At 35.7% G+C, this 16,674-nt stretch overlaps 1 protein-coding gene across 4 annotated transcripts in view; it reads right to left on the reverse strand.

Annotated features, from left to right (window-relative positions):
- Positions 1–16,674, reverse strand: part of SOCS6 (suppressor of cytokine signaling 6) — a 123,696-nt gene that overhangs the window by 51,845 nt on the left and 55,177 nt on the right. For 2 of the 4 annotated variants that reach the window (XM_053714868.1, XM_053714869.1), the window contains exon 1: positions 622–2,988. The exons of the other annotated variants lie outside the window; for them this stretch is intronic. The gene's annotated coding sequence lies outside the window, so the exon portion shown is untranslated. Of the gene's footprint in view, positions 1–621; positions 2,989–16,674 lie in introns of those variants that run through there. 4 annotated transcript variants of the gene reach the window in all.

Here is a 16,674-nt window from a genome sequence, read left to right on the forward strand (position 1 = left end):
TTGCTCAGAAAGTTAAAATAAAAAAAGTGTTTCAAAACATTTGCATTATTATAGATCTATTTAACTAGTATTTACCAGTAGAATTGCTGTGTACTTTCATCCAGTAACCACGTTTGTCTTATTTTACTTTATTATTACAAATTGGAAAGTGTAGTCACAAGTATAGTATGCAACATTTTAGCAACAACTTTTGGAAGTGTGTGTATAACATTTAGAGAGAGTGTAAAATAACATTACTCAAAAGAAAACACAATAATGGAAGTCACTTCAGAGTATGAGCCCCCTACACTTTCTAACAATGGTAACTAATATTGTTTTGCTTTTTACAGTATATGTTCTGTGCAGCGTTAGATGACTATTGTGCCACATCGTTTACAATAGTACACCACATAAAGCCCCTCTGCTGTACACGGTATTGTCCAGGTTACTGTCATCCAAACCTGTGTACAGCTTGTTTCTATAATCCACTCTCACTACTTCCTCCTCTCTCCAGGCCTCCTGCTCATCACAAAGCCTCCTCTCCGGGCCTTTGCCCGCACCCTCCCTCCAAGTACCTCTTGTTTTTTCATCGGATCGGACAAAACTAGGGAGACATATCAGAGTAAAAGCTTGAGCCCTCACCTCATAACGATCAACACGGTTCCTGATGCCGCTTCACGCCAGCTCTTCTTTGGGCCCCCTTTCTAACCCAATCCGCTGTTCCGTGCAAGCCCAAAGAACCGGCCATGAGAGGAGGAGCAGGAATTGGAAAATAGAACTACAACTACCAGCGACCCCCGCGGCAACCGAGAGAAAAAAAAATCAGACTTGTAAAGCTTTATTCAACTTTGCAGAGAAACAAATCTTAACCTAAAGCATTTCGACTACAACTGGAAGTGTTCCTTCCATATGTTTGAAATAGTGGCTGCAAGCTATAAAACATCAGTGAAAGCAAAATAATGTGCATCACTAGTAAGAACTGGAATATAATACGTTACATACATGGCGCCAGATGTATATTATTATAATACAGCAGTTTTGCAAGAGCATTAGATAGAATCACTATTGCCAGCCATGTAGTGCTCCACATAGCTGCTACCTAGGGAAACTTTTTTTTTAAATTTTATACTCTATCTGAATCACAAAAGAAAGGGGTTTTATATCCCTTTAACATGAATTGGGAAATTATAATTCAACAATGATTCAATATAGCACAAATACTTATGCCATATCGTTTTGGAATGGAGATAGACACAATATAGTGTCCAAAAGATAAATACCCTGTATTGATTTTGTCAATAATGGATATAATTATTATATTTCTTAACCACTTTAATTATAATAGAAGAAACCCATTCCTGAATAATTAAGTGTTAATATTTAATACTGGGTGTATATAAGAAGTGACATACTTCTCTTAAGAAGTTTAAATCTCAATTAAATAGTCATGCGGTCAGGATTTACAGCCCAGGAGCCTGTAGGTACCAAAATGTGAAGCTCTCTCCTCACCATTCACCGTTGTGCTGGCGACCATAACTAAGATATGCCTGCTGGCAGTGAAACAGCAGCACTGAGCGTGTGTGGTGGCCATTTTTATTTAAAGGCACTGAACCCACATTTTTTCTTTCGTGAATCAGAGCATGCAATTTTAAGTAACTTTCTAATTTACTCCTATTATCATATTTTCTTCATTCTCTTGGTATCTTTATTTGAAATGCAAGAATGGAAGTTTAGACGCCGGCCCATTTTTGGTGAACAATCTGGATTGTTCTTGCTGATTGGTGGATAAATTCATCCACCAATAAAAAAAAAGTAATGTCCAGAGGTCTGAACCAAAAAAAAAGCTTAGATGCCCTCTTTTTCAAATAAAGATAGCAAGGGAACGAATAAAAATTAATAATAGGAGTAAATTAGAAAGTTGTTTAAAAGAGCATGCTCTATCTAAATCATGAAAGAAAAAAAAATTTGGGTTCAGTGTCCCTTTAAGGATGCAGCGCATGCGTAATACTCAAGGCCACCTTAACAAAGATGGTGCTGTTATTTTACTGCCGGCGCCCATCTTAGTTAAGGTCGTCAGCTGACTGGTATTTATAATAGACAGTGACAAGAAGCGCCGCTCTATGGAGGGTACCTATAGGCACATGCCTACTCTGCCTTATTGTATATACAGCCTTGCATGCTCTCACATGATCTAATTAAATTATAATAATACATAACGTCATGGATGCAACATATGTATTCTTTTCCAGTTCTTCACTGGCAAGCTATATGAATGAAACAAATACATTGCACTCTCACTTTAACAATAACACACAAGTGGAATAAGTAATGGAAAAGTAATGAATAATATGGTGCTACTGGTCTGCTTTAGATAATAACAGAGCATATAACCATACCGACCTGTCTAACACTCAGAGCTTACTTACTTTTTTAAATTTAAAGGCATATGAATCCCAAACATTTTCTTTCATGATTCAGATAGACCATGTCATTTCAACTTTCTAATTCACTTCTAGTATCAATTTGTTTTTCTTTGTTCTCTTTGTATCTTTCATTGAAAAGCAGGGATTTATGCTTAGAAGTCTGCCTATTTCCGGAGCACTATTTATATGGCATCAGTTTTGCCATAATGTTATCCATTTGCAAGAGCACTAGATGGCAGCACCATTTCCTAATATGTAGTGCTCCAGGTGCCTACCTAGGTATCTCTTGAATCTTGAATACAGAATAGTATGAGAATTAAGCAAATTTGATAATAGAAGTAAATTGGAAACTTTTTTTTTTTAATGTTATGCTCTGTCTGAATCTCAAAATAATTTTTTTGGGGTTTCATGTTGCTTTTACATATAGTGACCGTATAGCTCGTCAACAAACACTTTCTGGTCATTACAATGTTATGTGAAATAGAAAGAGAAGCAGTCTGCCAGGAACGAGCAGCAGCATCAATAGCTTCTTCTTTGGCCTGGTTGCCACCTGGTAGTAGCTTCTTTCTGCCAAATTGTGCTTTGCACAGAGAAAAACTTTCCTGTAGTACATCAGTCTGACCCACGCCAACATGGTCAGTCCAGCTCCTAAATACCAGGCAATTCTCCTCTGAACAAGGAACATGACAATCCCAGACAATCGTTTCGGCCTCCTTTGGGCCTCATCAGTGAGGTGCAGCCATATCCCTCTAAGCACATTGAGTAAGGAGTCCACGTCTGGTTTCCCCATCACCCATAGGGAGACTATCCCCAGGGTCATAATTACATATGAAGTCTCCCTAAGTGTGATGTGGGAATCCAGACATGGACCCATAGCTCAGTGTGCCAAGAGGGATATGGTTGCACCTCGCTGACAAGGCCCACAATAGGCTGAAACATACGTCTGGGGTTTTGCTGTTTCTCTCGTTCAGATTGGGATTGCCTGGTATTTCGGGGATGGACTGTACTGTTAAGTCAGGATCAGACTGATATGCTTCAGGAAAGTTCTTCTCTGTGAAAGGCACATGTTGAGCAAAAAGTGGCTGCTTCTTGGGTGGTAAATAGCCATAGAACAAGCTATTATGCTATTGTTCGTTCCCAGGTTGAGCGCTTCTCTCTTTTTATTTATGCATTATAATGTTTTCACATGGAATTGTAACTTATTACATAAATAGTCTTTTTTTTTTTTTTTAATTTCTTTTTATTGAACAAAACTTAAAGATACATAATATCCCAATCTAGTGGGTATCGTTCAGAGTGAAAGACAGTTTTATTTTAGTTCCCTTTTTCCTTGACCATTTCCCCCCCCCAACCCCCCTAGTTGTTACTAGAAACATAATGTGTTTATTACAGTGAACTATCATATCCAACAATATTGTATAATACAGAGAAGAAGAAGAGAAAAAAAAAAAAACACACAAGACTAAAACACTCAGGGATCTTCTCCTCCACCCCTCCCATCCAGTCTGTACGGAGACCATCTTTATATATTAGTCTCTATACACCAAAGACCATTCACCTACCTAGGTATCTCTTGAATCTTGAATACAGAATAGTATGGGAATTAAGCAAATTTGATAATAGAAGTAAATTGGAAACTTTTTTTTTTAATGTTATGCTCTGTCTGAATCTCAAAATAATTTTTTTGGGGTTTCATGTTGCTTTTACATATAGTGACCGTATAGCTCGTCAACAAACACTTTCTGGTCATTACAATGTTATGTGAAATAGAAAGAGAAGCAGTCTGCCAGGAACGAGCAGCAGCATCAATAACTTCTTCTTTGGCCTGGTTGCCACCTGGTAGTAGCTTCTTTCTGCCAAATTGTGCTTTGCACAGAGAAAAACTTTCCTGTAGTACATCAGTCTGACCCACGCCAACATGGTCAGTCCAGCTCCGAAATACCAGGCAATTCTCCTCTGAACAAGGAACATGACAATCCCAGACAATGGTTTCGGCCTCCTTTGGGCCTCATCAGTGAGGTGCAGCCATATCCCTCTAAGCACATTGAGTAAGGAGTCCACGTCTGGTTTCCCCCATCACCCTTAGGGAGACTATCCCCAGGGTCATATTTACATATGAAGTCTCCCTAAGTGTGATGTGGGAATCCAGACATGGACCCATTGCTCAGTGTGCCAAGAGGGATATGGTTGCACCTCGCTGACAAGGCCCACAATAGGCTGAAACATAAGTCTTGGGTTTTGCTGTTTCTCTCGTTCAGATTGGGATTGCCTGGTATTTCGGGGATGGACTGTACTGTTAAGTCAGGATCAGACTGATATGCTTCAGGAAAGTTCTTCTCTGTGAAAGGCACATGTTGAGCAAAAAGTGGCTGCTTCTTGGGTGGTAAATAGCCATAGAACAAGCTATTATGCTATTGTTCGTTCCCAGGTTGAGCGCTTCTCTCTTTTTATTTATGAATTATAATGTTTTCACATAGAATTGTAACTTATTACATAAATAGTCTTTTTTTTTTTTTAAATTTCTTTTTATTGAACAAAACTTAAAGATACATAATATCCCAATCTAGTGGGTATCGTTACATTCAGAGTGAAAGACAGTTTTATTTTAGTTCCCTTTTTCCTTGACCATTTTCCTCCCCCCCCAGCCCCCCTAGTTGTTACTAGAAACATAATGTGTTTATTACAGTGAACTATCATATCCAACAATATTGTATAATACAGAGAAGAAGAAGAGAAAAAAAAAAAACACACAAGACTAAAACACTCAGGGATCTTCTCCTCCCCCCTCCCCCCCCTCCCATCCAGTCTGTACGGAGACCATCTTTATATATTAGTCTCTATACACCAAAGACCATTCACCTCTCAGACGCGCATTTAACATGTATTCTGTTTGTAAGAAGGGAAATAAAATCTGTTTTTGTTTTGATACATTTAGAGATTTTATGTAGCATTCCCATTTTTTAAGAAACAACATCGAGCGTTGTATTGTATCCACTTGAGCATCATATTGTTCAATGAGTAGCTGTAGCCACAATTTGTGAATAAGATGCTTTACCATGGGAGATTTCCTCTCTATCCATAGGAACAGCACACAATTTCTGGCTATTAAGAAAATCAGAGGTAAAATAGGGCATATCCTATTGAAACTAGTGTCCCACTTTAAGAAGCAGATCATCTCCAATCCAATAGTAAGTTTAAGGTTAAAGGTTATTAGTAACCAATGTTGTAACTTGCCCCAGAAGTTCTTAATACGAGGACAATCATAAAAATAGTGATAGAAATCTGGGGCAGGTATTGAGCATTTAACACACTGATTATCAATCAATGTGTTCCAGCGTGAAATACGTTTGGGAGTGAGATAGTCTTGGTGTAACATACGAACTTGAGATTCTCTCAACTGTGAGGAAAAGGTAGTTTTTTTGGTCTTTTCTAGGCTAGTTTTAAGAACTGGAATAGCTATATTTCCAATCCTTAATTTCCACTTGTCCAAAAGAGACTCTTGTAGTTCTAGTGCTGTTTTACGTAATAACATTTGATAAAGTGGGGTGATTGAATACTGTCCCCTTTTAAATGCAGCATGTATAGCCACAAAGGGTGAGGAACTCCAAAAGTTCTTATTTTTATCTTTGAGACTATTAATATAGTGTCTTGTCTGTAAATAAGCAAAGAACTGAGTGCGTGGTATATTAAATTGTTTACTTAAATCTTGAAAAGATTTCACTGTGCAAGAAGAGTGATCCAGGAGGCATCCAACCACCGTTAACCCCTTAGTCTCCCATACACGAAAAGGCAAGGATTCTGTGCCTGTGGGAAAATCAGGATTGCCTTTCAAGGGTATATATTTAGGATCGGGTTGAGAAATATTCAAGTGTTTAAAGGATAACTTCCAAACTCGCAATGGATCTTTGTATAGAATGTTATTTTTTACCAATGATGGTAATTTACCCCTGTCCATGTAAGGGAGAACAGATAGATTAATGTCCCCTAGGGCCGCTTGTTCTAGCTGTTTATGATAAAAATGTGCCGTGTCCAGCTGCCAGTCAAATACTAATCTTAGAAGCATCGCCCAATTGTAGAATCTGAGATCTGGTAGTCCCAACCCGCCATCCGCATATAATAAATAGTCTTTTTTAATTTATTTTTTAAATTCCCTGTTTTGATGTAAAAGGGATATGGAACCCTATTCAGCAAGCGCTACCCAGGGTTCTGAACTAAAAATGGGCCAGCTCCTAAGCTTACATTCCTGCTTTTCAAATAGAGATACCAACAGAACGAAGAAAAATTGATAATAAAAGTAAATTAGAAAGTTGCTTGAAATGTCATGTTCTATCTGAACCATGAAAGAAAAAATGTGGGTTTCATGTCCCTTTAATAATTTCATCATATTACTTGAAAAAAAAGTGGTAAAAATGCCAGTGAGACCAAAGTCAGAAACTAAATAAAGAACCTTTTTTTTATTATTGTGTAGAGAATAGGTTATTGGGTATAGGAAATTGGGTTATAACTACCAGGACTGTGTTTGATTTATTTGACATATTACAGATGTGTTCAAGTTAAATGTCTTTCAATCCTTACTTTTTATAAACATTGACAGCAACCAAAGTCACAGATCTCTATGTTAAATCAAAGTAAAAATAAAAAGTAACATATTTTATTAAAAACCTCAAACAACTGACTTGTTTTCATGCAAAATGAGCACTAATTCTCAGTGTAGCCACTGTCTATGATTACATGAGGAAGCTGCCATGCTAAGAATTTAAGAAGTTGCATTCTGACTCTTCGGCGCATGGACAATACATTACTTGTTTCTCTCGTATTCACTAAAAAGTAAACCAGCTCAAGTTACTTTAGAAGATTTATAAAATCAAGTTATATATGCCTTCATTTAGAGACCCCAACCCCCTTGTGGGGCTGTGACATGAACTAATTGACCCTACAAACAAAAGTTAACAAATAAAAAAAATAAAAATTAAATATTAAATCCTTTTAAAATGATAAATAACAAAATGATTTTTAATTATTTTTTTTAAGTATAACCCACTGCTTGTCTGCTTATAGCAGTTTTATTACAAAAATTAAGCAGATTTTGAAAATATCACTTTAAAGTGAAGGTAAACTTTCAAGAATGAGTGCCAGGTTTTTAAAAATACTATTAAAAACAGGGGCACTTTCAATCATGAAAGTTTACATTTCACTGGTTTTCTTAAAATACTTACCTTTTCTTCTTGAAGCCGCTCCAGCGCTTCACCAGCCTTTCGCAAGCCTCTTCATTCGTCAGCAGTGACGATTCCAGCATCCTCCAATCACGGCTTCCCCCCCCGGGGAATCATTGCTTGAGGAAACGCTGTGATTGGAGGAAGCCGGTTTTGTCATTGCTGGGTAAGTTAACCAGGAAGAAGCATGCAGGGACATTGTTTCAGAACGGCAATCCAGCGTTTCAGAAGAAAAAGGTAAGTGTTTTTAAAATCCGGTTCAATGTAAATTTTTATGAAGGGGATCAGTTTACTGAGGGTCTTTATCCACATTGATCTTAATACCACCTAGCACTGCTATTCCTACCTCTGCTTCACACGCAGCAAGGCTATCAAGTCGTACCTTAATAAATAAAAAGCATATTAGGTGATGTGCATCTCTGTAATGAGAAGGGGTGTGGTCTAATGATATCAACACCCTATATCAGGTGTGCATAATTATTAGGCAACTTCCTTTCCTTTGGCAAAATGGGTCAAAAGAAGGACTTGACAGGCTCAGAAAAGTCAAAAATAGTGAGATATCTTGCAGAGGGATGCAGCACTCTTAAAATTGCAAAGCTTCTGAAGCGTGATCATCGAACAATCAAGTGTTTCATTCAAAATAGTCAACAGGGTCGCAAGAAGCGTGTGGAAAAACCAAGGCACAAAATAACTGCCCATGAACTGAGAAAAGTCAAGCGTGCAGCTGCCAAGATGCCACTTGCCACCAGTTTGGCCATATTTCAGAGCTGCAACATCAGTGGAGTGCCCAAAAGCACAAGGTGTGCAATACTCAGAGACATGGCCAAGGTAAGAAAGGCTGAAAGACGACCACCACTGAACAAGACACACAAGCTGAAACGTCAAGACTGGGCCAAGAAATATCTCAAGACTGATTTTTCTAAGGTTTTATGGACTGATGAAATGAGAGTGAGTCTTGATGGGCCAGATGGATGGGCCCGTGGCTGGATTGGTAAAGGGCAGAGAGCTCCAGTCCGACTCAGACGCCAGCAAGGTGGAGGTGGAGTACTGGTTTGGGCTGGTATCATCAAAGATGAGCTTGTGGGGCCTTTTCGGGTTGAGGATGGAGTCAAGCTCAACTCCCAGTCCTACTGCCAGTTTCTGGAAGACACCTTCTTCAAGCAGTGGTACAGGAAGAAGTCTGCATCCTTCAAGAAAAACATGATTTTCATGCAGGACAATGCTCCATCACACGCGTCCAAGTACTCCACAGCATGGCTGGCAAGAAAGGGTATAAAAGAAGAAAATCTAATGACATGGCCTCCTTGTTCACCTGATCTGAACCCCATTGAGAACCTGTGGTCCATCATCAAATGTGAGATTTACAAGGAGGGAAAACAGTACACCTCTCTGAACAGTGTCTGGGAGGCTGTGGTTGCTGCTGCACGCAATGTTGATGGTGAACAGATCAAAACACTGACAGAATCCATGGATGGCAGGCTTTTGAGTGTCCTTGCAAAGAAAGGTGGCTATATTGGTCACTGATTTGTTTTTGTTTTGTTTTTGAAGTCAGAAATGTATATTTGTGAATGTTGAGATGTTATATTGGTTTCACTGGTAAAAATAAATAATTGAAATGGGTATATATTTGTTTTTTGTTAAGTTGCCTAATAATTATGCACAGTAATAGTCACCTGCACACACAGATATCCCCCTAAAATAGCTATAACTAAAAACAAACTAAAAACTACTTCCAAAACTATTCAGCTTTGATATTAATTAGTTTTTTGGGTTCATTGAGAACATGGTTGTTGTTCAATAATAAAATTAATCCTCAAAAATACAACTTGCCTAATAATTCTGCACTCCCTGTAGTGCACAACTAGACTAGGAATATTTCCCTGGAAGTTTGGAACCCAGGTATAAAGTTAAACAACAGAAAAGAAGAAAATCTTTGTTAACCAGGTCTGTGACTTCTTTTTTTTTATAATTTTACCAATATTGTCACAGACATTGCTACACCGTTATTTAAAGCAAAGTTTTCAGCTCAAAATGATGGTGATTCCTAGAGGAAGGTGATAGTGACTTTAAAAGAAATATTTGGATAAGATAGTGGCAATAGATAGAGACATATATATGTTCCATCTGTATTCCCTTAAAATACTGCAAAAACATTGATTGTTTCTCTCTCTTTAATGGAAAAATATGTTACATCCATCAAGATGCCTGCTAAAATGAAAAAAATCAGATACAAAAATAGCTCCTTAAATTTGTCTGTTGGGAGTCAAACAGAAGAGGGCGCTAATGCTATTGTTTCTCAAGTTTCCACTTTAATACTACCCAAAATTTCTAAATTACAATTGGCAGTGGATAATATATCCAGTGAGCTGCAAAATATGATGTCAAGAATTAATGAGGTGGAACGGAGAGTCTCTAACTCTGAAGATAAACAGACAGAAATAAAGAAGAAGAATAATCTATCTAATAAGCTGGAGGAGATCGAAAATCAATCTAGAAGAAATAATATTTGAATTGTGGGCTTACCTGAAATCATTAAACAAGCAGAATTAAAGGGACACTGAACCCAAATTTTTTCTTTCGTGATTCAGATTGAGCATGCAATTTTAAGCAACTCTTCTAATTTACTCCTATTATAATTTTTTCTTTGTTCTCTTGCTATCTTTATTTGAAAAATAATGCATCTAAGCTTTTTTTTATTCAGAACTCTGAACAGCACTTTTTTATTGGTGAATGAATGTATCCACCAATCAGCAAGAACAACCCAGGTTGTTTACCATAAATGGGCCGGCATCTTAACTTACATTCTTGCATTTCAAATAAAGATACCAAGAGAATGAAGACAATTTGATAATAGGAGTAAATTAGGAAGTTTCTTAAAATGTCATGCTCTATCTGAATCACAAAAGAAAAAATTTGGGTTCAGTTCCCTTTAATTAACTTTGCTCAAGTAATTTTACCAAACATACTGGGACTATAATATTAGATCAGAGGGTCTTTTTGGCTGAAAGAGTACATAGATTTGGCCCTATCAGATCTATGGAAAACGAGAATTCTAAACCAAGACCAGTAATTATTAAGTATCTGAACTTTGAGGACAAATCTGAAATTTTGAGAGTATATACAAAAGTTATACGCTGTTATTTTAACAGCAACGTTTATTTATTTATTCAGATTATACGGTTGAAGTCTCTAAAAAAAGAAAAGCTTTTTCACAGATTTGTACACAGTTATATAATGAGGGGAAAACATTTTCATTGTTGTATCCTGCTAAATTGAAGCTCATGACTAAGGAAGGTTGTGTTTATTTTGAAAACCCTAAATCTGCTTCTGAAATGTAGAAGGGAAATAATTGTTTTTAGTATGGGGTTTTTATTGGTTTTGATTCTTGCCTATATATTTTTTTTAAATTACATTTCATTTTGTAACTTAGAATGTGAATAAATTAATTCCCCCATAAAGATAAAGTCTATAATAAAACAATTAGGTAAATGTAATACTGACATAGCATGTTTACAGGAAACATATCTTAGTATAATTGAATATAGTGAAGTCAAAATGGGTTTAAGAAGTAATATCATCGTCCTTTATTAAAAGGAAAAGGTGCTTAGCAATACTATTTAGTAAAACATTTAAATATAAGATAATATAGGTTAAAACAGATGTAGAAGAAAGATATTTAATTGTACAAATTCAGGTACAGGATTATATCTACACAATGTGCAATATATATATGGCCCCAACACCAAAGATAAAACATTTTGGACTAAAATCCAACAAGTTATAGTAAGATATTTGGATACTAAAATCATTCTAGCAAGAGATTTTATTATTTCTCCTAATTCAATACTAGATAGATCTAAGTATTTAAATAAGTCTAGGGGTAAGACACTAGATTATGCTTCAACATTTGAAAAAACATATCTTTAAGGCTTTAAATATCTCCCTAAACATGATAGATATATGGAAATCATTAAACCCAATTGAAAGAGAATACACTTATATATCAGGGGTGGATTTAACAATGTCTCGAATAGATCTAATATTCATTTTCAATGAGCTAATTATCAATGTACAGAAGGCCAAAATGGAAGATATTACAATATCTATTCATGCTCCAGTTTTATTAAACTTAGAAGAGAAAACTAGACCTATTGGTAATTATTTTATATATCCAAGATTTTTAAACTCTTCAAAAGATTTTGTACAATATTTAGAAAATAAATGGGTAGAGTATGAAGTGAATAACTAACAATCTTGTAGAGATTCAATTGTTTATTGGAAAGCAGTGAAAGATACACTAAAATCTGATATAATAGCATATTTAGCAAAAATTAAGAAAAAAAGATCTCAAAAAGATAAATAATTAAAATAAAGACTTACCGAGGCAAACATTAAAAGGATATGAAACAAAGCATGCAATTTTAAGCAACTTTCTATTTTACTCCCATTATCAATTTTTCTTTGTTCTCTTGGTATCTTTATTTGAGAAGCAGGAATGTAACCTTAGGAGATGGCCCATCTTTATTCTCTTGGTATCTTTATTTAAAATGCAAGAATGTAAGATTAGATGCCAGCCCATTTTTGGTGAACAACCTGGGTTGTCCTTGCTGATTGGTGGATAAATTCATCCACCAATAAAAAAGTGCTGTCCAGAGTCTGAACCAAAAATAAAAAAGATGCCTTCTTTTTCAAATAAAGATAGCAAGAGAACAAAGAAAATTTAATAATAGTAGTAAATTAGAAAGTTGCTTAAAATTGCATGCTCTATCTGAATCACGAAAGAAAAATTTTGGGTTCAGTTTCCCTTTAATTAAAAACTCCCTATTAAATAAAATTGCAGGACAAGACGCTTTACCAAATTAATTTTATAAAATTTTGATAAAGTGAAAGCACCTTTATATGTTTATTAAAATATTATGAAGAAAGAAATCAACAAATTTCTAAACTTTTTAGTTTTGCAAATATTACATTGATTTGAAAATCAAATAAAGATCCTTTGTTACCTGAGGGTTATAGACTATCTGCTAAATTCAGATGACAAGTTTTTAATGAAAATTCTAGCAGATAGACTCAACAAAATACTCCCTGAAGTCGTACATAATGACCAAACAGGCTTTGATAAAGATAGACAATCTACCCATAATATACCTAAGGTCTTACAGGTTATTAATTATTTCTGGTCCCAAAGGCTAACAAATCCTGCTTTGCCGGAGGCCTTTCTGCTGCCATTGGACATGGAGAAGGCCTTCAACAAGATAGAATGATGCACCTATTTAGATCTCTGGAAGAATTTGATTTTGAAGGTAATTTTTTAAATTTGTTAAGAAATAAATACAACATCGGGCGCTTATGTTATGATAAATGGTATCTTATCTCCAGAGGTGAAGTTGAGTAGAGGAACCCGACAAAGTTGCCGAATGTCACCGCTTCTATTTAATCTCACTTTGGAATCACTGGCCATAAGATTAAGAACTATATTTCCCGGAATCTCTTTGAATAAGGTTAATGTTAAACCTTCTACTCTTTTACTATTTGTTGAAAACCCATTAATCTATTTCAATTTAATTTTAGATGCTATTAAAATGTTGGTGATATTTCTGGCTATAAAATTAATACAGCAAAATCCCAGATGTGGTGGCTACATAGAAAAATAGATACTTCTATCAACCCATTTCAAGTAGCTAAGGATCATATAACATATTTTGGGATTAAGATTAGCTCTAGCCCAAAAATTGGTATAATTTAAATTTTATCCCCCGTTTAGATCATATAAAGAAAGACCTACAAATATGGAAGACTCTACATATTTCATTAAGCGGGAGAGTACATTTAATTAAAATAATGTCTTACCAAAACTATTATATATGATGCAAATGCTTCCCTTTTTATTGGCTGATTTAAAAAAAAAAAAAAATAAATAGAGCCTTTAGGGCATTTTTATGGAAGGATAATAAACCATGTATAAATCTCAATATACTGTATTTACCATATCTCAAGGGAGGATTGGGGTTACCAAATATTATATATTATAATTGGGCCTGCTTAATTAAAACAATTTTTGAATGGCTAATAGTTAAGGAAAAGGGATCAGATCAGGAACTGGAAAAAACAGGGGCTTCTCAATATAGTTTAACATACCTATTACATACATCAACACATACATTTTTAGATTCTAAATTAAAGTTTTTGTATAAAGGTATTATATCATCCTGGAAAAAGACATATAAGGTGTTTCAAATTTCATATAAATATACATTTTGGTTACCATTAAAAAAGAAATCTAGACTTCCCAGCAGGAGACATGTATGAAGTATTTAACAGATTGGAAAAGCTAGGCCTCAGAGATATTCGTAATTTTGTGAAAAATTGGAAAGAAAAATAATCTCTTTTGAACAACTTCAATATCATTATAATATTATGGAACAAGGTAAATTAGCCTACTTTCAGGTTCAACGTTAAATTGAGGAAGTAATTGGTAAAAACTTTATTTGAAGCCCCCAAAACTTTATGATTCCAAAAAAACAAAATTAATGTTTCAAATTAAATTCATGCAATCCAAAATTTCTAACACCTAAAAACAGGATTTAACAATATGCACAACACTACACAGAGGGATTACACACCTAAATGTAATGCTTACCTGAGTTTCATAACAGAAGTGCTATGGAAGTCAGATTATTCCAGATACCGCTATGAAGGAAGTTAGAGGCATCCACAGGTGGTATCTATCATATCTATGTCAAGCAGGATCCACTAACAGTGCAAAATTATGGGATTACCTTGATGAGCACAGGTTGGTTAACCACAGTTACTACACAAATGTTTATATAACTTAGTTTGGACATTTGGAGAATCCTGACTGTTAGTGGGTCCTGATGTCTAAAATGAATTACCCTGATCTAACAAATGATATTTACTGTACACTGTATAATTTTTTCAAGTGAAATATTTTCCTCTTCCATAGTACCCACAGTAAGAAAAAACACTGTATAGCGTATACTGTCAGCATTTAGCGATGCTGGAAGGACATGATTGCTACAGCGAATAATGTCCACCCGACAATTGATAAATCGCCCCCCCTAGTGTTATAATTACAAGCTCTAAAGAATTAGAGCATATACTCTTAACACTACAATGGTCATTTAACACATGTGGAAGGGTGGTGCTTATTGTTTGGCTATTGGTTGTATTCATCCTGTTTTTTTACAAATATAACTTTTTATTGTATTTGACTGTTGATTTATGGTTTTTATATTAAATTGAAACAATTCTTAATTATTCATACACCAATCTTTTTTTTTTTTTTTTTTTAACATAGATTTTTATTGAGGTTATGCGAAACATTACAGCTTGTTTTGAGTAACATGTCATAAGTCAAACTTAAAATGGTACAATACAATTCAGCGATTACATTATAGATATACAAGATTCGCATTATAGTAGATGCTTACAGAAAACTGAAACCTCTTTTTCTTTTTAACATGGGCTAAACAAAGTCTGGACCCTCACCTGACAATATAGACAACTATTGTGCCTTGATAAACTTGTAATATATTCTAGAGAGGGGAATTTAAATTACTGGGGTCCCTGCAAGACCTGTAATCTTAGATGAGTTAATTACATATATATACATATGAAGTAGTCAGAGTTACAGTGTAGTTCACCATGGGAACATCAAGTAATGTATAGTTGTAACTTATAAAATAAAAAAAATCTTAGGATGCAGTATAGGCAAGATTAACCGCTTAATTCGACCTCCAGATCTAGGAGGTATATTAAATATAAGGGGGGGGGGGAGGTTGTTACTTAGATATAGTATGATAGACAGCCTATGTTCAAGAATAACAATAAGTTCTGTGTCTATAATGAGGGGCAAGGACAATTATTGTATGATGCCTCTAGGTACTAATGCTGAGATGTGGCTAGGCTGTTAGTCTATATAAGGAGACTCGCGGGAGACCAATTTTGATAGTACAGGTCCAGCCTGCACTGAGAAGCCTGACTAGTATTTCAATATGTTTATATTAGGCTGTAAGGTTGTCTACTGCTCCCTCTGGTTATCACTTAGGGTATAATAAGAGGACAGGTCAAGTAAATAATAACCACAGTCTCATAAACTTTTAGAAAAAACAAAAAATAGGTATGCATCCTGCCGCCTGGGCATGGGCCCTATACCCATCAGCAGGAGAACACCTAGAGATGTGTAAACAAGGTAACCATGTCATAAGGAATAACACGGTAACCTCCATTTATCATAGCAAAATCAGAGACAATATCAGTGGGGGATGCAGTGAAGGCCTATGGCTATCTGACTATAGATGATCTGGGTGCCTCTTCATGCAAGTCAGATAGGGTGTATCAGCGCAATGCAAGGGCGGGTATAAGACAGCTTTACATTTGTCAACTAAACAGTGAGTTATGCGCCTAAGGAGCTGTTACAGTGTGGACATGCGATCAACCATACGCAAAATATAATATCAAAAGCAGGTTTGTATAGAATTAGGGCACACAGCATATTCAGAAAGAGTGAAAACATATGCATGCAAACTGAGAGCTTGATTACATAGTAAGATCAGGAACAATGTGAGCAACATTAGGAGTACTAGGCAACTGGCGGGAAAACAAACTGTCTGAACCATGAACCTGTATCAATAAAGGTCTATCCTCGCTGCGCAAAATGTTAAAAACAAAACAGATAGTGCTACATACTAATTCAAACACAAAAGCTGACAGCTAAACACCTTGCCAATGTCATGTTAGGGGGAAGATTAACCATTTAGGAATAGTGGGAGGATTAAGGTCCTATGTATCTAAAGCGGCAGGTCCTTATTTCTGTATCATAGCCATAACAAAATCTCCTAGGGGAAACAGTGCCATAGTAAACTTGAGTTCTGCCATGACTATCCCACCTCGTAGTAATTTTCTAGAAACTTGTGGCTGTAATATAATACATGAGCACTGCGTTAAGCTTAACTGTGACAAAGCATGTTAAACCTTTGATTGAGCACGCTATTATTGTGAATACTTGCACTTCCCAAAATAATTTTAACAGAAAAGCA

Source organism: Bombina bombina, chromosome 5, assembly GCF_027579735.1.
Source record: "Bombina bombina isolate aBomBom1 chromosome 5, aBomBom1.pri, whole genome shotgun sequence".
NCBI classification, from domain to species: Eukaryota; Metazoa; Chordata; class Amphibia; order Anura; family Bombinatoridae; genus Bombina; species Bombina bombina.